Raw genomic sequence first — 27,161 nt, 5'->3', positions numbered from 1 at the left:
GCATTATAGCAAAAGAGCTGAAAGTTATGATCTCTTCCAACACACACACTTGGTGCTTCTCTTGGAGCGGTATTGAACAGGTCCAACTGAGGGTCAGCTCTTTCAGCAGTGAACCAACCCCAAACCTGGTTTCTCCTTCCGTCTCTTTTTCAGGTGGGTGCAATTACAACACGCTGTGTTGGTTAATCCCTACATCGTATAAGGACGTGCTTTTTGGTGTGAGGGAGGAAGGGGGTTGCGTTTTTGTGCTCGCGCCTAGTTTGCATAAGGTGCTCTTCTCTTTCGGGCTGAAATGAGAAAGAAGCCATGTGGTCTGATGGCGGCAGCTGGGAGGAGAAGGTGGTGACTCAGCAGGACTCTGCGTGGAACAGTGCAGGGCAGCTCTGGGGAGCAGCACGATCAGCCTCCCCCTAAGCCATGTGTGGGCTGCGAGCTCTGAGCAGAATCAGCCTGTCAGGCAGCCCTGGCCGGTAGGAAGGAGAGGAAGAAAGTTGCCTGTGGTGGGACCTGGTCAGGTTGTGTCAGTGGCCTTGGGGACACCATGAGGAAGTTCTGGGGAACAGGACTGTGCGGCATCATGCTAGTACTGAAAGTTCTTTGTGACCCAAGATAGCATATTTTTAAAGTGGGAAAGTACCAGGTATTGCTCACAGGTCTAGGTAGGGTCTTGAGCCTGTAGCCCTGAAGTTAAACTTCCAGATGGTAACTGGAATCCTTCATGAAGCACATGCCACAGGCAGGAATATCATGCATATTTTTAGAAATATAGCACTTTATCATAACCGGAGGTCTTCAATCTAGTGGTCCTACTATTGAACTCAGTATCAATATATTTTGAAACAGGACTTATATAAATAGAATATGAAGTCACTGTTACCTCTAACGACTTGAAAGTTTTTCAACAAAAATTCTCATGGAAGAGATCTTGGAGTGTATTCATTCATTCATTCATTCATTTAGAGTGTATTCATTCATTCATTCATTCAAGCTACAATTTATTATCCTTTTTAAAAAATACTGGACTTCCCTGGTGGCGCAGTGGTTGAGAATCTGCCTGCTAATGCAGGGCACACGGGTTCGAGCCCTGGTCTGGGAAGATCCCACATGCCGCGGAGCAACTAGGCCCGTGAGCCACAACTACTGAGCCTGCGCGTCTGGAGCCTGTGCTCCGCAACAAGAGAGGCCGCGATGGTGAGAGGCCCGTGCACCGCGATGAAGAGTGGCCCCCACTTGCTGCAACTAGAGAAAGCCCTCGCACAGAAACGAAGACCCAACACGGCCATAAATAAATAAATAAAAATTGTTTTAAAAAAGGCCTTCCAAAATGAAGGGATAAACTGAAAAAAAAAAAATTATATTCTCTGAGGTAGGCTGACAGTGACCTGAGTATATAGAGATCTTGGGAAGTCTGTAAAATATGAATAAAAATTCTTTGCCGTATTCTAAGAACTTTTAAAAAAATTCATGTGAGATAATGTATGGAAAGTAATTGGTAAGTGGTAAAACATGATATGAAATTATTGCGTTTTACCTATTAAAGAAACGAGACATGGAGCGAGCAAAAATTTTGCCGAAAGTCATCATTAGCTAGTAAAGGAGGGACAAAGATGAGATATAAATTCAGGTGACTGGACACATTACATGCTGGAGTTGATTCAGCAAAACAGTTTCCTTTTTGTAGCCAGGATGTGCGTGACTGTAAGAAACATCAGTCCGACTGAGGTAAAACGGGGTACTTACTGAGAGTATACAGAGGTCTCACAGGATCCAAGGACAGAAAACGAAGTGTTGCTGGGCTCCATTCAGATTGGCCAGAGAACTGGGGAGCCCTCAGGAGCAGGGTGACTCTTCCCCGTGTCTCTCTGTCTCTGCTTCTGTGCCAGCTTCCGCCTTTCCTCCATTTTGCCTTCCTTTCTCTGCTCCTTCACCCTGCGAGAGGCACAGCCTGCCTGGCCTTCCTGGACTTACACCATAGCCGGTAAGCTCCAGGACTCACCCTCAGTTGACAACACACACTGAAGTCCTTCATAGAGGAAGGAACTAGGCTGGCTCTTCTGAGGAAACCTGGGCCACACAAGTCGTTTCTGAGCAAATGATTGGTTCTTGCTGGGTCAGGTGTGTGCTCACCCCTGGTCCAATCAGCTGTGCGTTTCCCCGCCCCCATCACCTCCACCGCCCATCCCTAGAAGTCACATTATCTTACACTGTCTTGTGTAGCTATATCTTCCAGAGAGCTGTGGGTGGCAAGGGTGCTAAATTGCCAGGCTGGATGTTATCACATAAAGAGAGAAGCTATTTATAGGGAGACTGTACTTGGAAAGACTTTATGATGTATTTCATTTATGAAATCTAAGCCCCAAATTTCCTGGTCAAAAAAATTCAATTCAATGGAACTCCCTGGCAGTCCAGTGGTTAGGGCTCCATGCTTTCACTGCTGAGGGCCCAGGGTTCAATCCCTGGTCAGGGGACTAAGATCCCACAAGCCTTAAAGCATGGCCAAAAAAAAAAAAAAAAAAAAACAAGTCAATTTAATAAATATTGTGTTGGGCTCTGAAGATAAGACATATATGCCCATAAGATATGCCCACAAATAATTATAACACAAGACAATTCTATGAAAGTTTCTTAGAAAACTTTTAAGAAACTGGGGCTTCCCTGGTGGCACAGTGGTTAAGAATCCGCCTGCCAATGCAGGGGACACGGCTTCGAGCCCTGGTCCGGGAAGATCCCACATGCCTTGGAGCAACTAAGCCCGTGCGCCACAGCTACTGAGCCTGCGCTCTAGAGCCCACGAGCCACAATTACTGAGACCATGCTCCACAACTACTGAAGCCTGTGTGCCTAGAGCCCGTGCTCGGCAACAAGAGAAGCCACTGCAACGAGAAGTCTGCGCACCGCAACGAAGAGTAGCCCCCGCTCGCTGCAACTAGAGAAAGCCTGCGCTCAGCAACGCAGACCCAATGCAGCCAAAAATAAAGAAACAAATAAATAAATGAATAAATATTTAAAAAAAAGAAAACTTTTAAGAAACTTACAAAATTACATGAAAGCTTTAAAAAGGATTGTAAGGGTTAAGAACAGGCCTCCCTAAGGTGTGCTAATTTGGCATGTGGATTCTTTTGTGCTAAAGGCAATGGAGACCCTGTAGGCTCAAGAGAAACTACTGCCCCTCCCTTAACTACCTGGAAGAATTAAAATTGGGGATTTTTCCCAGAAAAAGAGTTATTATCAGAAATAAATTTTATCTAAGCAGCGCCATCTACATGGCAGCGTAAACATCTAATTCCCAGCCATCTGCTCTTCTTATCATTCTGAAATTGCCTTCCTGTCCTTGGAAGTTCCAGGCCCTGATCCCATTCCTTAGCTCAGGATGGCATATATGCCTCATTTTATCTTTCTGTCTCTGAACCTCTCGTGTATGTAGGGTTTCCGTATGGACAGATTAAAATTTGATTCTCTCCTGTTCATCAGTCTTACATCAATTTCATTCTTAGACCAGCCAGAGAACCTAGAAGGGTAGAGGTAAGCTTTTCTTCCTCCCAGACAGCTTTTTTTTAAATACATAAATTTATTTTATTTATTTATTTATTGGCTGCGTTGGGTCTTCGTTGCTGTGCGCGGGCTTTCTCTAGTTGCGGCGAGCAGGGGCCACTCTTCATTGAGGTGCGCAGGCTTCTCATTGCCGTGGCTTCTCTTGTTGCAGAGCATGGGCTCTAGGCACGCGGGCTTCAGTAGTTGTGGCACACAGGCTCAGTAGTTGTGGCGCACAGGCTTAGTTGCTCCGCGGCATGTGAGATCCTCCCGGACCAGGGCTCGAACAGATATCCCCTGCACTGGCAGGCAGACTCTTAACCACTGTGCCACCAGGGAAGCCCCCAGACAATTTTAAATCTCCTGGGGGAGTCAGAAAACTTTCACTGAGTAAATGCACTTTGAGATATGTCTTGAAATGTTCATGAAATTTTTATAGAGTGACCAGGAGGACATATGTGAAGCAGTGGGAAAAGGATAAGCAAAAACTTGGAGGAATGAAACTATGTGTGTGCTCTGAGACAGCAAAAACTACAATGTGGCTGAAGAGCAGGGTGCAGGAGGGAGAAAAAGAAACCAGCATGAATTGACTGGTCTCAAGTATATGCCGGACATTTTCAGATGTCACCGCATTTAATAGTTTCAGCAATCCTTGAGGTGGTGTCGATTGCCCCTATTTTACCAAGTGCACAAAGGCCAAAGCCATTCCCTCCATTGTACCGTGATGAGGATGGGGTGGAGAGGATGGCAGAGAGCAGAGGGAGGGAGGTTACCTGCCAGGTAACGAGTCCACACTCGACTCCGGAGGCACTGGGAGGGAAGTCATGCAAGAATTCTGAGCCAAAAATGGCCTGATTGCCTCTGAATTTTAGAAAAATAATGCTGGTGATAATGGAAGAATTAAACAGAGTATTCTTTCTCTCTCCTTCATTCATTTAATTAAAAATATATATTGAAAACTTCCTGTGGGACAAGACTGTGGTGTACCAGACCTGTGGGAAAAAATGTTTGGGGCGAGATACAGCCCCAAATCTCATGAAGTTTACAGTCTCTGTGTATGTGCATATAATACATAGCTCATATATACTATTTTATTTTATTTTATTTTGTTTTATTTGGCTGCGCCACGTGGCTTGCAGGATCTGAGTTCCCTGACCAGGGATTGAACCCAGGACCCCGCAGTGAAAGCGCTGAGTCCTAACCACTGGACCTCTGGGGAATTCCCATTTGAGCTAATTTTTCTTTGTTTGTTTGGGTTTATTTTTGGCCAAAGAATTTTTATTACTTTTATGTACAGAAAACTCAATAGTGTACACTCAGCTGGCCAGTTTGGTAGGCAGCTCTTTGGCCTTTGCCTTTTCCAGGTTGGCAATGCAAGCCCCTGATTTTGGACCAAGGATGTTGCTTCCCCAGTGACGGCAGATGTTGTCATATCATCATCGTAATCAGTCCTGATGGCTTCCACTAGCTTAGCCAGAGCCCCTTTGTCTTCCGAGTTGACTTGTGTGAAGGCAATGGTGGTGCAGGTCTTCCTGTGGACCACATGTCCCAGCCTGGCCATCCCCTTGGTGATGCAGTAGGGATCCCCCATCTTACAGCACAGGGCAGGCAGGAAGACCACCAGCTCAATGGGATCCATGTCATGTACAATCACCACCAGCTGAGCCTTCTTGTTCTCCACCAAAGTGGGGACAGTATTAACCCCTGCTTGAAGGACAGGTGGCCTCTTGGTGGGGACATCCCCTTTGCCCTCAGCTTTCTTCTCAGCTCAGGCCAGCAACCTCTGCTTCTTCTCTTGCTTCATCTCTGGTCTGTACTTCTGGGCCAGCTTAAGCGGGTGAGTAGCTGTTTGGCGATCCAAGGCCTGGGTGAATTGGTTAATCGCAGGAGGCACTTTCAGCTGCTTATAGAGGATTTGCCACTGCAGCCGGATATAGCAGGGCCGTTTAACAAAGTGGGTGAGGTCCCTTTTGGGCTGGATGTCCTGTCCAATGCCAAAATTCTTGGGCCTTTTTTCAAACAGGGGATTGATCACCTTCTTGGCCTCCTGCTTCTTCACGGCAGCAGGGGCCTGGGCCACCTTCCTGCCCTGGGCTTTCTTTCCCTTCGGCATCTTGAACAGCTGGCAGAGAGAGCTTGAGCTGATTTTTGTATATGACGTAAAGTAAGGTCCAACTTCATTCTTTTGCATGTGGATATACAGTTTTCCCAGCACCGTTTGTTAAAAAGACTGTCTTTTCCTCATTGAATGGTCTTAGCACCTTTGCTAAAAAGCATTTGACCGTATATTCAGGGTTTATTTCTGGGCTCTCTATTAGCTTCCATTGGTCTATACGTCTGTCCTATGACAGTACCATATTGTTTTGATTACTACACCTTTGTAGTAAGTTTTGAAATTAAGAAGTGTGAGTCTTCCGATTTTGTTCTTTTTCAAGGTTGTTTTGGCTATTCTCTTGAGATTCCATTTGAATTTTAGGATGGGTTTTTCTATTTCTGCAAAAAAAGCCATTGAGATTTTGATAGCAATCACGTTTGAATCTGCAGATTGGGTGGTATTTACACAGCATTTTGAATGCACTAAATGTCACAGAATTTATACTTTAAAATGGTTAATTATACATTTTGTGAATTTCAGCTTGATTTAAAAAAAAAAAATTGGGCAATTATACCTGAAGAGCAGGTATGGGGATGGCATGAGGCTGCTGGAAGGTAAAGGAGGTTGCGATCAGAGGGAGGAATATTGGGATTGAAGACTCCAATACTGAATAGTTTAGGGCAGGTGAGGGCCCCTGGATTTGAGCAGTAAAAACAGCTAAGGTGACCCAAACCTTATCTCCAAAAACACTGACTTCACAAGGAGATTCAAGACTGCAACTTCAGAAGGATACATGTCCAGTTAGGGATGGTGGCCATCACTGGAGTGGGGTGGGGATAGCTGAGATTATAGGGGAATTTTATTACTATAGTATCTTTTTAAGGAGAAAGAATAATGAAAGTTGTTTTAAAGCTGAAATACAGGAACTTTAGGAAAGGAGGACAATGACCTAAGTGCCTTTTTTTTTTAACTGTCGTGGGAGTGGCAGCAAGGTGTCAGATGATACAGGCATGGATAGGGCGTGGGCAGGCCAGCTGACTTAATCTCCTATTTATTTTCAGAGTAATGGTCTGGCAGTAATATTGTGGAGCTGGGAAATGGCCAATCCTGCCTTCCAACCCTGAAGTATGTGAGGCTTGTTAGAGTAAACACCCCTCAATTCAAGACGATAGCCAGGTTTCAGTTAAGGCAAGGAATGGGAGACAGACTGGGGATGTGGAAGGATTTGTTCACCATGAAATGGGGGCTCCAGAGAAAACAGAAAAGTGTGAGAAGGAAAGGAGCAGCTGGGGAATGTGTGTGGGAAGGCACAGGGCAGTTTGGGGACCAGTGTACAGGATAAGATGGATGACCAGAGGCATTCACATTTTGGCACTTATATGGGATGGGAATAGGGTAGTTCGGTGAGTCATAGTGGCCTTAAAGGCCCAGAAAGACCTGTGATGTCAAGTTTAGTAACGGTGGGACAGGCCTCCTGGGATCCAAACAGGATATTGGACTTCAGCTGGGACTTCGGACAGTAGAATCTGGGTAGACAATAAAACAACAGTACAAAGTCCCTGAGGCAGACACGATCATGGATAACTCGATCATGGATAACTCGAGGGCCCACGAGCAAACCAGACAAACCGAAGCTGAAGGTTTGTATGGGGGTTTAGAAGGCTGGCTCCCAAGGGTGGGGCTGGGGTCTGAAGAGCCTTATAAGCCAGCAGAGGAGTCAAGACATGACTTGTGGGTGGACTCTGGGAGGCTTCACGCCAAGGAGTACTTCCCAGAACTTCTGCTGCCAGTGTCCTTGTCCCCACGGTGAGCCACAGCCACCCCCCGCCTCTGCAGGAGACCCTCCAACACTAGCAGCCGTGTGGCTGACAGGGTCTTAGTGTTCCGGCCGGGTGTCAGGCCTGTGTCTCTGAGGTGGGAGAGCCGAGTTCAGCACATTGGTCCACCAGAGACCTCCCGGCTCCACGTAATATCAAATGGTGAAAGCTCTCCCAGAGATCTCCATCTCAGCGCTAAGACCCAGCTCCACTCAACGACCAGCAAGCTACAGTGCTGGAGACCCTATGCCAAACAACTAGCAAGACAGGAACACAACCCCACGCATTAGCAGAGAGGCTGCCTAAAATCATAATAAGGTCACAGACAACCCAAAACACACCACCGGACGCAGTCCTGCACACCAGAAAGACAAGATCCAGTCTCAACCACCAGAACACAGGCACCGGTCCCCTCCACCAGGAAGCCTACACAACCCACTGAACCAACCTTACCCAGTGGGGGCAGACACCAAAAACAACGGGAGCTACGAACCTGCAGCCTGAGAAAAGGAGACCCCAAACACAGTAAGTTAAGGAAAATGAGAAGACAGAGAAACACACAGCAGATGAAGGAGGAAGGTAAAAACCCACCAGACCAAACAAATGAAGAGAAAATAGGCAGTCTACTTTTGACCACCTAGAGGGGTGGGGTAGGGAGGGTGGGAGGGAGACACAAGAGGGAGGAGATATGGGGATATATGTATATATATAGCTGATTCACTTTGTTATAAAGCAGAAACTAACACACCATTGTAAAGCAATTATACTCCAATACAGATGTTAAAAAAAAAAAAAAGATATGATTTGTAAGAAGCAAAGCTTCATTATGGGTTTTTACCAGTGGAAGGACATGAAAACAGCATTTCAGGAAGATTAGTATGAGAAATATCCATGCTAGGTGGATTGGGGCAGGAAAATTTGGGCTTGCCACAGATTTTGCAACTATCCAAACATGATGTGGTATAGGATTGGACTAGGGAGGGGAAAAAATGATAATTTCAAAATAAAAACAAATGGAACTTGGTTTTTATGTGGGAGAGATAAAGAAAAGAAGGGATTAAAATTTTTCAAAAATTTGAACCTGGCTGAGAGTTATATCAAGCATGGGCAGGGGAGACCTGAAAGAGGAGGATCAGTTTAGGGGGAAGGAGTGGACAGTGATGAATTTAGTTTGGGACCAAGATTCATTTGAGTCTTACAGCTAAGTGAGACTTTGCATCTAACCATGTGGAACAACTAAGGATCATGTTACATAGATAAAGAAATCTTGAATTTGAGATAACACAGGACATCCTAGAAGAGATGTCCTAGAGGCAGTTGGCCATTCGGAGCTGTACTTTAACGACAGATCAAAACTAGTGATAGCCGTTTTGGAGTCATAGGCATCGTCTTGTCAAATAACTGTAGGAATGGATGAATTATCCAAGGGAGAGGAAACAGTGAGAAGAGGAGAAAAGCCATAGGAGGAGACAGCAGAGAATTGAATCAAGAGGCAGAAAAGAGACAGGAATTTTGGCTTTGCTATTTGTTAGCTATAGGAACTTGACAATTTATTGACCTTCTCTGGGTCTCAGACGGCAGTCATATCAAGGCTTGCCAGGGTCGGGGTCGGGTGTGGTTGGGGGATCTGCTTCCAAGCTTTGAGTGAGCTTGGAAGCAGCCTCCGGTCCCTGGCTGTTGGCTGGAGACATTGGTATCTTACCACGTAAGCTTCTCCATACGGGCACTTAGAACATGGCAGCTGTCTTCTCTCTGAAAGTGAGTGAATGAGAGAGGGCCCCGGTCTCATACAACCGAATCTCAGTGGTAACGTCTCTGAGACGTTGGTAACATTTTGCCAAATTCTATTCATTAGAAACAAGTCAAGGGTCAAGGGGAAAGGGTTACATAAGGGTGTGACTACTAGGGGGCAGGATTATTGGAGGCCATTTTAGCGACTGCCTGCCATAATATCTAACAGTTATATTCTTAGACACTCATACTCATTACTTTTGTAGCTAGTTCACTTAAACTGGCAATTTAATAAATATTGAATCCACTGAGGTGGGCACAGGCACAGGTGGGACACAAAGAAGGCAATTTTACCTAGAGGGAAAAGTCATAGAAATTTCAAGAGAGGAAATTATGCTTGCACTGATTCTTTTTTTTTTTTGGCTGTGTCAGTCTTAGTTGCCGCACGTGGGATCTTTCCTTTTGGTGCGTGGGCTCCAGAGCGGGTGGGCTCTGTAGTTGTGGCGCGTGGGCTCAGTAGCCCTGTGGCACGTGGGATCTTAGTTCCCTGACCAGGGATGGAACCCGAGTCCCCTGCATTGGAAGTCAGATTCTTAACCACTGGACCAGCAGGGAAGTCCCGCTTGCACTGATTCTTAAAGGATAAACAGGAGTTTATCAGGAGAAAAGATGGCCAAATTAAAAGTTTATCCAGGGCTTCCCTGGTGGCGCAGTGGTTGAGAATCTGCCTGCCAATGCAGGGGATACGGGTTCGAGCCCTGGTCTGGGAATGATCCCACATGCCACGGAGCAACTGGGCCCGTGAGCCACAATTACTGAGCCTGCGCGTCTGGAGACTGTGCTCCGCAACAAGAGAGGCCGCGATGGTGAGAGGCTCGCGCACCGCGATGAAGAGTGGCCCCCACTTGCCGCAACTAGAGAAATCCCTCGCACAGAAACGAAGACTCAACACAGTCATAAATAAATAAATAAATAAATAAAAGAACGTGAATTTCTTTAAAAAAAAAAAAAAAAGCAAACTGGGCTATTCATTTCAGTAACAGTCAAGTGGTCTTAGTTTGCATTCAATTTCCAATCAGTTTCTCAATCTATTTCATCTGAAGTCTTCACATTATCCACTATAAAAAATACCTATTTATTAAAAAAAAAAAAAAAGTTTATCCAACGATTATAATTTGGACTGTGGCGTTCTTAGGTACTGATTTTAAAGTTGAGTGGAAATATGGCAGGCGTGAAGAAAATATTTCCTAATTTGAAAAGTCTCCAATCTTATCGAACTGTGAAACATTGAGCGATTCACAGGATTTTATCATTTGATTTCAAATATATCTTTAGAAATCCTAATAGTTTAACACAGTCTACAAGATCTTGATACCCATTTTACTAAATTAGCACTCCTAAGTTTCATCTGTTTTCTAAAAATATTTTATGAGCACACTGATCAACTAAAAACTTGCATGAAATAATTCAGAAATTTAAGATTACAATTTAGAATGTACTTAGGAAAAACACAAAGGCTATTCTCCCATTTTCAGTGCTATTACTCTAGTACGATAAAGCTGAAATTCTAGTTTTATTTTTCATTGTTGATTTTACTAATTCTGTGAGCTTTGTAGGCCCCCATAGTTGACACACATTCTAGTACCTTCTTGCTTTCCTCACCCATACATTCAGTATTCTGGATGCGTAGGATTATGAGTATGGCTGAACTTCAAGTAAGCTGGTTTGGCAGTTTCCCAAAGTGTCAAAAATGACAGAACATTATGGAGCTTCTCTAAGGGCTTCTCTCCTCATGACTAGGGCTATCACTGTAGAATAAGTAGTCCCATTTCTTTCCTGTAAGTCTGAATTACTCTTTGGGGCTGTCTGATCACTCAGGCTTTGGCCCAGTCTAATCTAATTCCCCCAGATCTAAGCAACCAGGAGGCAGAACAAGAAGTGACGGGAGGCCCTGAGTAATGCCAGCTCATCATATTTGGAAGAATATTGATTTTGATTTTCTGACCATTGTTCTCTAACAACTAAAAGGTTTGGTTCATCATTTTACTGTGGTATTAGCAACCAAATGTTGGATCCCAGTGCTTGATAGTCATGTAACTCTGCTGCCAGTGGGTACGGTGCCTGGGAAGTAAGAGGCATGCCACAACACAGACCCTCTGTGTTAAATCATCTCCCACTCAAGGGCTGCTGCTGGCAGCTGGAAATTTGACTTAGGAATCAAATATGTTGTTAAGCACCATTGTTTTTGTGTACAAAGAACAATGACTGAGACTTTTTTCTTTTAAAGCATTCTTAATGTTATACTATTATAGTGTCCCTCATTTTCTATTTCTTCACTTTCTTTGAAAAGCAAACACTCTTTTCTTGGTAATTAGGCACACAAGTAAACATAAAACACCCCAGTTTTTCTTGGATAGTTTATCTCCATTTTTATGACTACCATTTAAAATTAAAACAAACAAACAAGCACTATTCAGTTCTCTCAAATTAGAGGCATTCTCTTTTCTTTCTTTTTCTTTTTCTTTTTTTTTTTTTTTTCCTACTGTAGGCTATTGATTTCCTTGGGGAGGAGGAGGAATCAATAATGGCTAATCACAGATAAAATGCATCCTAATTTTACTATGAGTAAATAATGCATTATAAAGAAATAGAACTTCATATGTTAATATGCAATCATCACATTTAAAGTTAAAATAATGCTAAATTTTGCTGGTTTTTAAAAAATAATATTTAATGAGTAGTAATGAATATGTTTCACCTTTACTTTGTGATTAAGTAAGGAAAGTGTCTAAGAGGTCCCTCTTCTCCAACATCCTCCCAGGGCAGAAATCCCCTCTGTATCTCTGAGTGAGTCCAGTGACAAGATATTGATAGCTTTCTGCTCCACAAGACATCCTAGGGCACTGCCAGTTACTACGCTGTTAGGAAGTAATCAGAGGTCTATGTGCAAGGCACTGTGCTGAGTGTTCCATCAGATTAAAAAAATAAGAATAAAATCCTTGCCATAAAGAAGCTTTGTGAACTTTTCACAAAGTTCAGACAATAATTACAATAACATAAGACAAGAAATTAAAGGGGCTATAGAAAGGCACAAACCAAACCTTGTGGAAACTCAAGGGGAGGAATGAGATAGCACATCTAGCCAAGGAAACCCACTGGTCCTAGCTCCGCTGTCTGGACTGACACTGTAGTTTCTCTTCTCCACTTGTAGAGCTTGACATAGTCTATAGATGAGTCCAAAGAGGCAATATAGTTGAGGGGCTTGAAGCTGGGTCTTGGGCATTAGACATCTTTGGACATGAATCTGGACCTTTTCTTTTTCAGCTGGGTGACCTTGAGCAACTTACATAACCTCACTGTACTTCTGTGTTTTCATTTGTAAAATGGGCATAGTAAGACCTACCTGACAAGCTTACTGAAGAATTAAATAATAATATAAGAGGCTTTAGCATTAGTGCCTGGCACTTGGTGTATAAAAAATTGTAGCTTTTGCTTTTACTTTTTTTTCATTTTCCCTGTGTTTTTTTCTCCCCAATTTATCTCTAATATTTTTATCACTCCTAATAATATGTTGTTTCTAGACCTCCTCACCTTTATGGCTATCCTCCTCCAAACTATCTTGTTTTCATTCTCCTGTACAATGTGCTACCTTGAACTTTGCAACAATAAAAATTTCCCCCCAAAATGTTACTTTTTCTGTTCGTTGGTTTCTGACCAAAACAGTAAACCAAACCACTACTTCCCTTCTAACCTGTACTTCTGTTAATGCATTAATTTATTGAATGTTCAAAATTATTGCATTCAAGTTTTTTTTTGTTTTGCTTTTGTTTTTTAGCAATTCCACACATGCCTTATCAGTTCATGGCAAGCTTGTGGCCAACTACCTTCTCTAGGCACTATTTAGATAATTAATGAACAATAGGTCTCTCCTGTCTTGTACTTGTGCTATTGATTTTTTTTTTTTTTTTTTTTTTTGGCTGGTCAGACGGTTTGTGGGATCTTAGTTCGCCGACCAGGGATTGAACCAGGGCCACGGCAGTGAAAGCACTAAACCGCTAGACCGCCCGGGAATTCCCATGCAATTGATTTTTTTAACCTAAATAAAGGTCTTTTCCTTTCACTCTCCTGTGTAGGCCTTGATTCTTAGTAGCAAGTACAGAAAGCTAGTTGGAACTAAAAACTTAAGTAAGAAAGACGAATTTTTCTGTTGGCATAACTGAAGAGCAAGAAAAATGGGACAACTAGAATGCTGACTATCCCTTCTTCATGATGGGCAGTGGCTTCATTTTCTCACATAGCTTTCTACTGGGACCCTTATGGCAGCAGCTCCTGGCTCATACTGTCATGACTTGAGCCATAGAAAAAATGATTCCCTCGTCCATTCCTCCTCCCTCCAACCAAGGTCTGAATCAAAAATGTGCCAATCGTTATTGAGCTGCCTCTGCCCCCAAGAGAGGGTGAGAAGTTGTCAACCCTTAAACTGGTTACTTTGTCCCAGCAAGGCAGAAGGTTGAGAAGGTAGCAGTTCCCAGCAGAACTCAGGGTATGGCAGGGGAGATGTTCTCCCAAAGGAATGAGGAATACATTTTCTAAAAGCAGTGGACGGGAATTCCCTGGCCGTTTACTGGTTAGGACTCTGAGCTTCCACTGCAGGGGTCACGGGTTCGATCCCTGATCAGGGAACTAGTATCCTGCATGCTGTGCGGCCAAAAAAATTAAATAAATAAATAAATAAATAAATAAAAGCAATGGAGGTGGCTTAGAATTAAGTGATTTAGACAAGTAGGACCTAGATGAAATGAAGATTCTCAAACTACTGTTGTTACAGATGGTTGAATGACACAAAAATATTATTTTTGTGAAATCAAGTCATTTACGTTTCTTCTCCCTATTTAAGTAAAGAAGGAACTAATCTTTTATTGTCTTTACTGCATGGCCTTTTCTCCTTTTAGTTAGTATTAGGTAAAGCAAATTTAGATTGATATAAATGTTTATCTGAGAACTTGCAAAACTTCAAGTTAAATGACAAAGTAACAAAAATTCTCATTAAATAAAATGTAGCCCGCAGTTACTTATTAATAACCATTTAGGTGCTCAGGTGACAGCACCTAGGCTAGGTTATTTATTTTAAAAAATAGAGTAAACCATAATTCAAACTGGACAAGAATAGATTTCACAGCTCCTATCTTCTATATGCCCTGAACCAAAAAGTTTAGGATGTTTGCCAGGAAGTTGTTTTGAGACAGAGAGATACAAGCTTATCTTGCTATGTATTACCCAACAAACAAAACACTTATCAGATAATGCCTGACAGCAAAGTGAAAATGAGATTAATTTTCCAAGGATTTCCTAACTTCCAAGGATTAGAGAAAGATATGAGGGAGTAAACTCATGGGTCACATCCATTGATTATTCTAATCATGTATGTTACATTTATTTTTAAATTATTTATTCATTTATTTATTTATTGGCCAAGCTGTGTGGCATGTGGGATCTTAGTTCCCTGACCAGGGATCGAACCCGTGCCCCCTGCAGTGGAAGCTTGGAGTCCTAACCACTGGAGCACGAGGGAATACTTGTATGTTACATTTAATTTGTAAAGCTGGATTATTGCTTTGCCCTTTTACACAGGTTTCCAAAACAGTCCTCTTAAATTAACAGTGAGTAATTTGTTATTTCTTGAAGTAATAAAAGACGTCAGTGTATTGCTTATGACGTGCTTATCTTAGAAACCATCCAAATCACTTGGGAGATAGGCTGACCCATATCTAATGACATACACAACCACTGCAATGAAAATAGAAAAAAATTCTTTTCCCTCAAACTGGGTTTGTATCTGGGCTCTCTCACCCTTTGCTTGCCAGGCATACCATTCTATAGTTCAAATTGTCCTGTGGACAAAGATATGGGTGATGGACATGAGCGATTTCAAATCAGTGCTGGGATGCAGGGTACCTGGACTGGAATGCCACATAACCCCTGCTGACCTGATCCCTACATTTTGTGAGAAAAAAAAATTAAATATGACAATAAAAAGTCTCCTTCCAAATTAAGTGATTCCTCATCTGAGGTGAAAATCAACCTAGGTAAAGGAATTACGACTCTAAAAGATTATAACAACAAATTCTTAGCAAATAAAGGATAGCACCTTATATCCATTCTGTTCAAAGAGAGAATGGTGTATAATCTGAACTCTGCGCTCAGCAAAGTAATTTACAGAGCAAGTGAGTAATTACTCATTTTTACCTGTCCGTAAAAGACATAGCACCAGATTCTTGATAAGCAAGTTAGCTTTTTCGAATATTATCAGTGCACAAAAAGATGTGGTGGACAACTGAAATATCATAACATATTAAAGTGTGACTGTTTTAACTATTTGAAATCTATATATTTTGCTTTTCTACATAATAAGGCATACTCTAAGAATGTACCTTAGCAATAGAAATTCTTATTAAGCTCTCTTTAAACATTCCCATTAAATTAGGATTTTTCACTCTCAGTTACCACTGGGCTCTTTATTTTGTCACATTTATATATGTGACTACAAGATATTTCTATTACAGGCTAGTAATTTTAGGTTTACCCATTGTTTTTTGAGTGACTTGTCTTTATCAACAATCTAATTCATTCAGTCTTTTATATCTACTGGCACAAAGGCAAACGACTTTGAATCAACAGACCAGTATGATCTAAGTGTGAATGGTATTATATCATTTTATCTTCAGGCTCTCTATTTAATGATAATACTTTCTCTGGCACTACCTGTGTTTTTGTGTATGTGTAACCTGACTTGGCAAAAAAAACCCAAACCTCGAACCCGAAACGCAATTAAATATGCTGTTCTCATTAGCCAGCTTTCATTCTGTTAAAGTTACATACTATGTTGTCTAGTTCATTGAAATACAGTTTTTAAGGCTCCATTGTATTCATTAAAAGCTAGCATTATTTAGATTTGAATACACAAATACTAATTGTGAGGGCACATAGTTTGAATGATAAATTGTTGGGTTGCTTCATTGTATAAATGATGTTGGATTAGGGTCTAATCCAGTTGAAAGAGTGGACATTCACTGACTTCACTTCAGCTGCTCCCCACTGGAACCTCTGCCACATGTCTGTGCCTCCCACTCCACTGAAATTCAGTTAAAGGTCACACATAACTTGTTTTCAGGCCCTTATCATTCTCCTTACTGGATCCTTATAATAGCTTTCCAAGTGTTCTCCCTGCCACACATGTATAGTCCTTTTTCTTCCCACCCCTACACTCTCCCCTTTTCTAAAATTCAAATCACTCCCATGATTGAAACATTTTTGTGTTAAAAATCCAGGCTTCTTAACCTGAGTTTGGAGTTTACCGATGACTTGCCATTTTCCTAAATCAGAACCCCCTTTCAGCCATTTCAGGGATATGACATGCTGATCATTCATTCCATCTTGAAACATCTTTCTTGAATGGCTTGACATGGTACTACTGTGATTCTCCTCCTACTCCTCTGGCTGGTCCTCTTTACTGGCCTATCTTCTCTCTGGCATTTCTCTAAGTCCTGTGCTTATATCCCTTTTCCTGTAGACCTTAACATTTCCTTAATTATCATGTCTGTAGGAGAGGCTCCCAAATTCACAGCCAAAAGGGTTCCAGATCTCCGTTTCCAGGGGCTTTTGGACCATTTTTACATGGATATCTCATCAACAGCTCAAACTATGCTCAAAGAAGGCTCATAGTCTTCCCTCTGAACTAGGTCATTTTATTTCTATCTCTGTTCATGATTCCAGAATTCTCCCTGTTGATTAGTTTCATATCTCCAAATCATTTGACAAGTTCTCCTTTCCCTTGACATTCAAGATTACCTCTACTCTTTCTTTGACTTTTCCCTCCCATCTATTCTGAAACTCCTGGTACTCTTCTTAACTGCTATAAGAGTATCCTTCACTGTCTCCCTCTTCCACATTTTCTGTTTTCAATTCCACTGATGCCAGAGTAATCTTTTAAAAATATCTTTGAGTATATCATGTCCCTGATTAAATGGTTCCAGAATGAAGTCCAAGCTCTGATCCCTTCTTGATCTCACCCTAACCCACCTTTTCCATCTCATTTGCAACACGATGCCCTAAGCTGGAGTCACAAAGGTCACTCGGTTCTCTGAACTGGCCCATTTCTGTGCCTTCTCTCACATAGTTCCCTTGCCTGGAATATCTGCTCTCAAATTCACTTATTTCCCATGTCTGGAATGTCTGCTCTCAAAATCTATCTCTACCTTTCCCCACCAGCCTTTCTCTCACTTAGCTGCAATCATTTCCCACTTCCACTAGGTTCCGTGCAACATTTTATTTATCTGTCAACAATTTAGTTATTTTGTGTAGTTGTTTTATTTCCCCTGCTAGATTGTAAGCAAGATTTCAGGTGGGGTATTCATTTCTAGCCCTCCTCCCTCCACCAGGGACGGGGTCTAGTAAAGTGCTGTGCTTATAAATGTTCTGAAGCGAAAATAATTTTTATAGAGTGAAAGAGAAAATCAAGAGACAGCAGAGTGAAATATGGAGATATGAAATCAGGAAAAGTCCACAGCTCCTGATTTCTACCTAATACTTTCATCCCAGAGCGTACATTTCAGCGTTGCTACCATTCTACTCAGGAATGTTCTCTCTCTTACTTTCTTATCTCATGATTTAGTAATCAACCACAGTGCAGCTCACAAAGTAAACAGACGGTCGGCAAGTACCAGAGGAAAAAAGTCTGGGTCTTTATCTCAAAGATTTTGGAGGGGTGTGTCAGTACATATTTCATTGAGTCTGAGTTGCAAGGCATTAGCACAGGAGGACTCAGGGTTTCTGATGAGTAGAGCGAAGACATTTTAAAAAGATGAGAATAAACTAAAAGCCATGCAGGTCGTCCTAGGTTCGCCAGTAAAAATAAGTTTGTTACGGAGTAGTAAAATTCAATGACCGCGCAACGAGACTTAGGGGGTTAAAGTAATGTGCCCTTGTAACGTCGATAATGCCCTCTACGACACTGGTCCTTCATTAATAAGGACTGGGTCTGACTGCACCAACTCTTTTAAAAAGGAAGACACAAATGTCACTCCTTTAGAAAAAAAAATCCTACTGCACCACACTGCAACGTGCGAGCACGGGGACATTTCCACGCGGTCACGAGCCTCTGCAACCACCCGAACACTGGGCCGAGCCGTCCTGGCCATTAGGAACTCGCTTCCAAAAAGGAGCGCTGCATCCCGCGGGGACTGGAGCTTCACCCTGGGAGGGCAGTCCCCAGGCGCAGCCTACAGAGCCCTCCAAAGCGGAGGCTCTCGAGGGAGGGAGTCTCCGGGGGTGGCTGGCACGGACCTCCCTTTCACCCTCTCCAGGCAGTGCACGCGTCGCGCAGCCCATGGCCCCGGACTGCGCTCGGCGCCGCGGCCGCCGGGCCCAGTTCCTAAAGCGCCCGGGCCCGCCTCGGGAGTGAGCGCAGGCGCCCAGGCGGCGGGGGCGCGGGCGATGCAGCGTTCTGCCGGAGCCACCTCCCTTATCCCCAGCCCGCCCACGTCCGCGCGGCGGTCTTCCTCGGGCGGGGAAGCTGCCGAGGGCGGGAAGCTACCGGACGACGGGCACCTGCATCGCGGGGTCGCCCAGCCCCAGACCCTTTCTCTCCCTCCGCGCCGTACCCCTTTCTCTTCTGCCCCCTCCCTTCTCTCCGGGCCGCAGCCCCGCTCCGCCCGGCTCCCGCGGCGACCCGGCCGCTGTGACGTCACTATGCCCCGCCCCCTTGATATAAATAATGGCGTCTCTGGCGCCGCCTTCTCACACTCTCTGGCTCTTCGCTCGGTTGCAGTGTTTCGTTCCTTCGCCTTCTCTGCCTCTTCTCATCCTTTCTCGCTCTCTGCTCTGCGGTGTGACGAGGCTGAATCCTCTCCGCACCCAGCCCTCGCCTTTCTTCTTCTGCCCGCGCTGTTCTATTTCTCTCCTTCGGCCGCCGCCGCCACTGCTGCACAGCTGGTGTCGGTGCCGCGCTTTTCCCCCCACGTCGTCCCCGCAGCCTATGGCCCAGGCCGCCTTGGGTATTTCTGCTCAAGGTAACCACATCCCTCTTTAAAAATTCCGCCTAAAAAGAGAAGACGCTTTACCCGACTCTTTGGGCCGTTATCTCACGTGAGTACCGACCCGAGGGGCGCGGCCGGGGCCGGGGCGCGGGGCCGGCCTCGGGGTGCTGCCGGGTGCCTCCGGCTGGGCCCCGCCGCCCGGTCGGCGTCCCCGCAGCGCCCCGCGGCCGGCCGCCTCGAACATGGCGGATGGCGGCGTGTGTGGCGGCTGCCGGTGCTTCCGCGGTGGCGGCGGCGCGACGGGCCGGGGCGGCGGGCGGCCGCTGGCCGCCGGGCCGAGCCCGAGCAGCTGCTGTTGGGGTGAGGGGGCGTATGTGTGGGGGGCGCGCGCGGGGGTCTCGCCGCCGGGGGTCGGCGGCGCCTCCGGGCGGCGTGCGGCCCCCACCCCGCTCCCGTGGTGCATTGCTGTTTCCGGGGAGGGGGACGGGCTGCAGCCCTGAGGGGCCTTGGTCCCGCCGTCCGACCCTGAGCGGCGGCGCGCCTTCGCCTCCGGGAGCCTGGCGGGAGCGCGACCGGTTGCAACCGCCGCGGCCTTGGGTTATGAATGGAGCGGGGCGGGCCCGGCGCCGGCCTCCTGTGACAGCTGCCGGAGGAGGACGGGTGCTCGAGGGTGCGGGGAGTGCGGCCCCCCTCTGCTGGAGGAAAGTTGACGCCGCAAGGGGCCAGGCGGCGGGGAAGCCCCGGTGTCAGGTAGCGAGCGAGAGGCCTTTGGCCTCTTCTGGAAGCCTCGGGGCTGCTGCTCCGCCCCCTGCGGCGCTCCTGATTGGGCCGAGTCGCCTTCACTCACCCCAGCCACCTCCTGGAGCCCGAGGATTAGTCACCATGGCTTCGTTTTCCCGGCCACGCCACGATTCCAGGGCAGAGAGAGGGAGAGCGGTAGGCTTGGGTGGCTTATCAAGCACTGTTTTGGCAGTTAATGGTGCTGTTTTAACCCTTCCCCAGTGTATATCCTGAACGTGTGTTTCTTAGGCTAAACTGCTGGTTCGGCGACCTGAAACGGTCGGGAACACAGTTTACGGCCCCATGTTTCAGCAGATTTAACTGGCTTTTGTGGTTGCCTCGTGGATACATTAAGATGTTTTGTGTCCCGTCGGGTTTCCACCGTTGAACCCCCTGCTTGGATGGGAACCGGAGGACACTTAAGGGAGAGAATTGATGTGTGATCAAGAAAAGGTTGATGTAGAAGAGCCTGGCAGAAATACAGCTAATGATTATAGGGCAAGGCTCTAACAGTCCTTTGATTTCTTTTGCAACTATAGGAGAGTACAGATGCTGGTTATGAAGGCAAATAAGCCCAGAAGAGTTAGAAGAAAAGATAGGCTCCTGATGATTATAGGTGATATGGTAGGCGCCGGAATCAAGTAATAATCAGTGCCGTCCCTCTTGCCACCCAGGTTTAACTTATAAATTTTCAAACATAACAGAGGGAGTGAAAGAATTGTACCCTCACCTACGTTCAGTAAACACTTAACATTTTCCTTTATTTGCCATTCCACTGTGCACTCATCAATCTTATGTTTCTATGTATTTTAAAATAAGTTGGAGACACCAGAACACTTCACCCCTCCAACTTCAGTATGCACATATCATTAAATAGAGTTTAATAGGGTAAAATTCACATAACAGCAAAATGTACAAATCTTAAGTTTACCATTTGACGAGTTTGACAGAAAAAAGTAATCCAGACCTTTAACAAAAGATGAGAACATTGCCATCAAACCCAGAAAATTCTCTTTTGCCCCTTCAAACTCCATCCCTCACAACCCACAGAGGCAACCACTGTTCTGACTTTTTACTAACCATATAGGTTAGTTATTATGGAAGTCTATTCTACAACTTCCATAGGCATATACTTACTGTATGCGTTGTAGTTTGTAAAAGGCTTCTTTAACTCAGAATGTTTTTGATATTCATCCATTCATCAGTAAATTGTTACTTTTAACTGCCAAGTAGTAGTCCATTATATGACTATGTTGCCTAATTTTTTTTTAAACAACTTTATTTTGGAATAATTTTAGATTTATGGAAAACTTACAAAGATAACATGAAGTTACTTTGTACTTCTCACCTCGTTTACCTTATTATAAGAGGTATTGATAGTACATTTGTCAAAATTAAGAAACTGACTTTGATACATTACTCCCACCTAAACTCCAGACTTTCTTTAGATTTCACCAGTTTTTAATGTGCTTTCTGTCCAGGGGCCAATCCAAGATACCACACTACATTTAGTTGTCATGTCTTCCTCAGTCATCTCTGATTTGTGACAGTTTCTCATGTCTTTGACAGTCTAGAGAAGTACTGGCCAGATATCCAGTAAAATGTCCCCAATTTGGGTTTGATATTTTTCTCATGATTGGACTAGGGTTTGGGGTTTTTGGAAAGAATACCCAGAACAACTTGAAAAGTCATTGGTAAAGGCAATGTGTAAGTTGTTCAGAGAAATACTGATAATTTGGGGGATACTAAGTTTCTGGGTAGTTACTGTCAAAAGTGATGGGAGGTTTTTGGTGATTTATTGGCCAGCTGCTGACGCGGTTAACTCTAGTTCTCCCTGTGCTGTCTGCCAAGATAGTGTAGCAAGGGTCATTCTCTTCAAACAATTGAATTTGATTGCAGTGTTGTACATGATCCAACTGATTGAAACATTCTAAATGAGAAAAATTTATCTTTCCCTTTCCCTTCTATTTTTCCATATTTTTATTTTTTAATAAATTTATTTATTTATTTATTTTTGGCTGCATTGGGTCTTCGTCACTGTGCGTGGGCTTCTCATTGCGGAGGCTTCTCTTCTTGTGGAGCACAGGCTCTAGGCGTGCAGGCTCAGTAGTTGTGGTGCACGGGCCTAGTTGCTCTGTGGCATGTGGGATCTTCCCGGACTGGTGCTCGAACTCACGTCCCCTGCACTGGCAGGCGGACTCCCAACCACTGAGCCACCAGGGAAACCCTTCATATTTTTATTTAACCTTCTCTTATGGTTTATCATGACTGTACAGGTGAACATTCAGTTCATCCTGTATGTAAATGGCCCTGTACCCCTTTTATTTATATTAAAGGGTGCCTTTCAAAGTTTAGAGCCTTCATTTCCTACTAGTATCTTTTTCGTTAGGTGGAAATATTTTAGAGATCCTGCTGAAGAACATTCTTGAATGTCTGAAGTGTAATGTTCTCAACATTTCACAGTACTGCTCCTGGGTTGCATTAAGCAGCAAAATAGCTATTGATCTATATAGCGGGTCGGGGTGGGGGGGGGTGTGGATGAAAATGTCTCAGCCAGGATAATTATCCTATTCCTTAGAACAGTTAAGGAGAAACTCTGTCTCTGTCGCTAGCGTGAGTCGGCTTTTAATTTACTTTTAAAATTACCTTGGTTTGGGAAGAATTGGAACCTTTGTTTTGGAGTACTTAGTTGGAATCTAATGTGATGATATAGTCACTGTTGCATACTAGTATGGATTTTTGCCTCATTGTCCATAAGTGTCATTGAGCATGTGAGCAGGATACCCCTAGTAGATTGAAAGAACATTTTACCTCCCCTAAGGGTGCCTCTATCCTGGTTGAGATGAGATATGCTTAAGATGTGTCTAGAGTGCTTCTGAAATCTCAGATTCTTCTAATTCCTAAATTTCATTATTTTTCTGGTTCCCTTCTTACCACCCATCTTCTAGCAGATACTGTCAGGTTGTATTACTTTAAGGTAGCAATCACTGAATTACAAATAGAAGTATAGATGTAGCTGTTTAGGTTAGAGGTGATAAGTCTATCCTGTCAAATCATAATAGGTAAAAACCACTTCTAAAACTTATTTAGCATTTTGTAGTGTGCCGAGCACGTTCACATTCATATGTTGTTCCTAGTGATAGTAGAGTGACTTAGATTAGGAATGAGGAGGAGGTAAACCTTAAGAGGTTACTTGTCGGATATGTAAGGCAGGTCTCAGAAGTTATTTCACATGTGTACTTAGTGTATTAGCTAAGCCACAAAATGTTTTTTTTCTTTTTGATATGTAGTAGGATTTTACACTTAAGCAAAGAAGAACTTAGAATTTGGAGAGTAGAAGAAGGCTTGTGGGTAGTTTCAGACTATTAGATATACATATAAAATCTTGCACACACACCAGGTTAGTGAGGGCATTTGGAGATCTTAAAATTTTAGGCCACTTAGAAGTTTGGGTTTTGGAGGACAAATAAAAGCAAAAATGAAATTCGGTGAAGACTGGAAACTGAGTAGGTAGATAGAGTAACTTGGTAAGATGACCATGACCTCAAATTCTGTCAGTTCTGTACTCTAGCAGCTTGGAAATGCTTATTACATAAAAAAGTACTTGGTACTGTGATAAACCCTTTGAAAACATCATTTTGTGTAATGTGCTTTTTTTTTTTAAAGAAATTCACGTTCTTTTATTTATTTATTTATGACTGTGTTGAGTCTTCGTTTCTGTGCGAGGGCTTTCTCCAGTTGCGGCAAGTGGGGACCACTCCTCATCGCGGTGCGCGGGCCTCTCACCATCGCGGCCTCTCTTGTTGCGGAGCACAGGCTCCAGACGCGCAGGCTCAGCAATTGTGGCTCACGGGCCCAGTTGCTCCGCGGCATGTGGGATCTTCCCAGACCAGGGCTCGAACCCGTGTCCCCTGCATTGGCAGGCAGACTCTCAACCACTGCGCCACCAGGGAAGCCCTGTGTAATGTGCTTTAATGAAACACTTCAAACTAAAACTTCTTCCCGCACTTAATCTTTACATCAATTTAACCTTCTTGAAGCGCCACCTAACATTTTTTACCACTGGACTTATATACTTTTATTTTCCTCTTTAGGGCGAACTTTCTGACCAAGTATACAACTACCCAGAGGGCCTAGGAGAAGTGCTGTATAGAGAGCAGTTCGACTTCAACGCTGAGCCACCTTGGGAACCTAGCTGATGATAGGGGGGTTCCATCTCCTAACTTGTCCATGTAAGTATTTTCACATCTGCAGAGGGTGAGGGACGGTCTTGTAAAATAGAAGTAAAGGAGAGTTCTTGTTGCTCAGTCTTTTTCAAAACTTGAAATTGTATTTACCACTTATGCCCCACCCCGCCCCCCACCTTTTTTTTTGGCCGAACTGGGTGGCTTGAGGGATCTCAGCTCCCCCACCAGGGCTTGAACCCAGGCCATGGCAGTGAGAGAGCCTGAAATCATAACCACTAGGCCACCAGGGAACTCCCCCACTTACCTTTAAAGTTGATTCAGTTGTATGCATTGTTTACTAGTGGCTGGATCCTTATTTGTTACTATATCTAAGTACATACTACAGGGTAAGTTTTAGGAAATCTTACTATTCCAGATTTTAATATAAGTTGGAGAGATGGTTTTTTGTTTGTGTTTTAATGAGGTGTGGGTAGTAGTTTATCACGCCATTCAACCATTTAACTTGTTAGATTCAAGTATTTGGAGTATTCAAGTATTCAAGTAAAAAATTCAAGTATTCAATACTTGAATTCAAGTATTCAAGCAAAAAATTCTGCTCTCCATTCCACTCAAACCTCTTCCACAGAGCATGGGATATAAGAGGTGAATCTTAGTTCTTGTTTTTCTAGTTATGAGCATCTTGCCAAATACAATGTAATTTCTAAGAGTTTATGTTCTTTTTCACAAAAAGACTTTGTATACTACTCACCTGGTAGAAAAACTGGTTGTCTTTAGAGGTATTACTGAGAGATGATACATGCTTGTCTCTCAACCGGCTACCTTCCCGAGCGATTTTCAGGGATAGTTTTTGACTATACTTGATTTTCTGTGTATGGATTTAACTTTGAATTTAAACCTCTGTGCAAAATGCAGTTCCACAGTAAACTGTTGTTCGAACTTGTGCTGCTAGATTTGTGTGGTTCATTTAAAATTTTTTATTATTTGTAGATTTCTTGCAATTGAAATTTGGGTTTTGGTGTTGAGGTTTGGATGTCTTTAAGTGGGCTAGAGACTTGGAGGGAGTAACATTAGAAAATTTCAGGAAAGAGATCTAATTGGATAGCGTATGTTAAAGCAGACCTTTTCAACACGTTTACTGTTAACCTCAAATTACAATTTTAGACTTCTTTTTTTAAGTCTAAAGAGAAAGGGGGGAAACAGTTTAAATAATACGAATTCTTGAAAGTTCTACTGACTTGGAACACAGACTGGAGGGTTTCCCATACTGGCTTTCTCCTAGCTGTGTGAATTTGAGCGAATTGCTTATTTTTTAAATCACAGCTGTAAAATAAAGTTGAACTAGAACAGTTCCTTTAACTGTAAATTGATACAATGATTTCTCTTTTTTTGAGGGTTTTAATCGCCCTTTGTTAATGCAGTGTGTGTGGTCTTTGGAACAGTAGCATTAGCATAACCTAGAATAGAACTGCAGACTCTCAGCTCCACCCAAACCTGAATCAGAAATCTGCATTTTAACCAAGTGGCTTGTATGCATATTAAAGAGTACAGTTGCCACCAGTTCAGTGCCAAGCCAGTTATCTCTTTAATTTTTGTTAGTCATCTATTCTCCTTCCAGCATATCTGATGTTTTCTCCCAAGTTGTCTTAGAGATATAAAACTTTTCTGGGTGGGGTGTAGTTGACTCCATAGTTGAGAGGGGAATAGATTCTAAGATGGAAATTTCATAACAAGCTTCATGTTTTAAGGAAGACCATATTAAAGGATAAGATTTTTATTTCAAGTCTCTTTAATGGAAACCTAACTTTGCATTATATTTTATATTTCTATTGGTGTTTCCTCTTAGACTTGAGAAACATATTAGTGAGCTCATACATTTATAAATGATTCTGCCAACTCAGGGAAAAGTCTTTAAGATAATTAATATTGTAGAACTCAGAAAGTCTATAATTTCCCCCTCTTTTTTTGTTTGTGGAGGTGTAGTGTATATAGGCACAGATAGAAAATGCTAACACTTCATTCTGAAGGTTCCGGCAGCCAAAGTGACTGACTGATTTATTATGCCCAGGTACAGTGTATATTATGTTAAGTGAAACTTTAGTTCTTGGTGCTTTGCTATAAAGCTACAGCCACAATCCCTTATTCATGTAATTCCAAAATTGAAAAGTTAAAAAAAAATGTATAGCTTCCTTGATGTGACTTAACCTGATTGGGGAACAAAAAGTTGACCTGAATCTGAGCTAATTTGAGGCTATTTTTATTTTGACTTATCCCATTTAGTGCTAATATTCCTAATTCTGCTGCCTCCTGGAGAGCGTTAAATAATATATTAAACATATATGTATTAAATTGCCATTCTAAAATCAGAAATTTTGAATCCAGAAAGATATTTTGCCCCAAAGGTTTCTTGACTAGAATTAGTAAAGGTGGCAAGAGAAATTCTACATTCCGGAAATGTCCTTAGATATTAATAGCTGTTTGCAGTACTAGACATTGAAATCCTGATGTTTCCTGTGGAGCGACAATACTGTTTGGAAAATTAGAAGTCAAAGGATTTAATACACTGGCCTTCATGGAAAACACTTAGCACATAGCATTGCAAAACATATAATTACATGAACCATGTTATACGTCTAGTACTCCAGTAGGATTTCTGTGCAGGTGGTCTAAGCGCTAGGATTTGGCTTCAGATTTAGGTTTTCAAATCAGGTAACCATCTGAATTTTTAGATAGTTCATTTCATTAAGTATATGGAAACTTTATAAGCTGCTTGCATAGTAAAATTTCTTCTTTTGGAAGTGTGTGTGGTGTAATGTGTGAGCACTGTAAAGATATCATAACAAATGCTTAAGCTTAATAATATCTCAGATTACTGAAGGGCTCTAGTTGTGGAAGAGTTTTTGTGTACGTTTTAAATTTCTTAGGCTCTACACTGCAGTAGTTTTTTCAGTGGGCTATATTTTCAAGGTATTTTAGCTAGAGCTCCGAT

General features: G+C 43.2%; 1 protein-coding gene and 1 pseudogene across 6 annotated transcripts in view; one reads left to right on the top strand and one right to left on the bottom strand.

Moving 5' to 3' along the window:
• Positions 1 to 3,571: 3,571 nt before the first annotated feature.
• Positions 3,572 to 5,684, bottom strand: LOC309647203 (large ribosomal subunit protein eL8 pseudogene; annotated as a pseudogene). Its single transcript has one exon. The product of its transcript is annotated as a large ribosomal subunit protein eL8 pseudogene (transcript).
• A 13,283-nt stretch (positions 5,685 to 18,967) lies between these two features.
• The window catches only part of AZIN1 (antizyme inhibitor 1), a 31,155-nt gene continuing 22,961 nt past the window's right edge, over positions 18,968 to 27,161 (top strand). For 2 of the 5 annotated variants that reach the window (XM_082434323.1, XM_082434320.1), the window contains exons 1-2: positions 18,976 to 19,317; positions 24,083 to 24,220. The gene's annotated coding sequence lies outside the window, so the exon portion shown is untranslated. Of the gene's footprint in view, positions 19,318 to 24,082; positions 24,221 to 27,161 lie in introns of all 5 variants that reach the window. The other 3 variants (XM_082434319.1, XM_082434322.1, XM_082434321.1) reach the window with 3 other exon arrangements.

Source organism: Balaenoptera physalus (genome assembly GCF_965194825.1).
Source record: "Balaenoptera physalus genome assembly, chromosome: 17".
Lineage (NCBI taxonomy): Eukaryota > Metazoa > Chordata > Mammalia > Artiodactyla > Balaenopteridae > Balaenoptera > Balaenoptera physalus.
The sequence above is the reverse complement of the archived record's forward strand: the minus strand, read 5'-3'. Positions and strand labels throughout refer to the sequence as shown.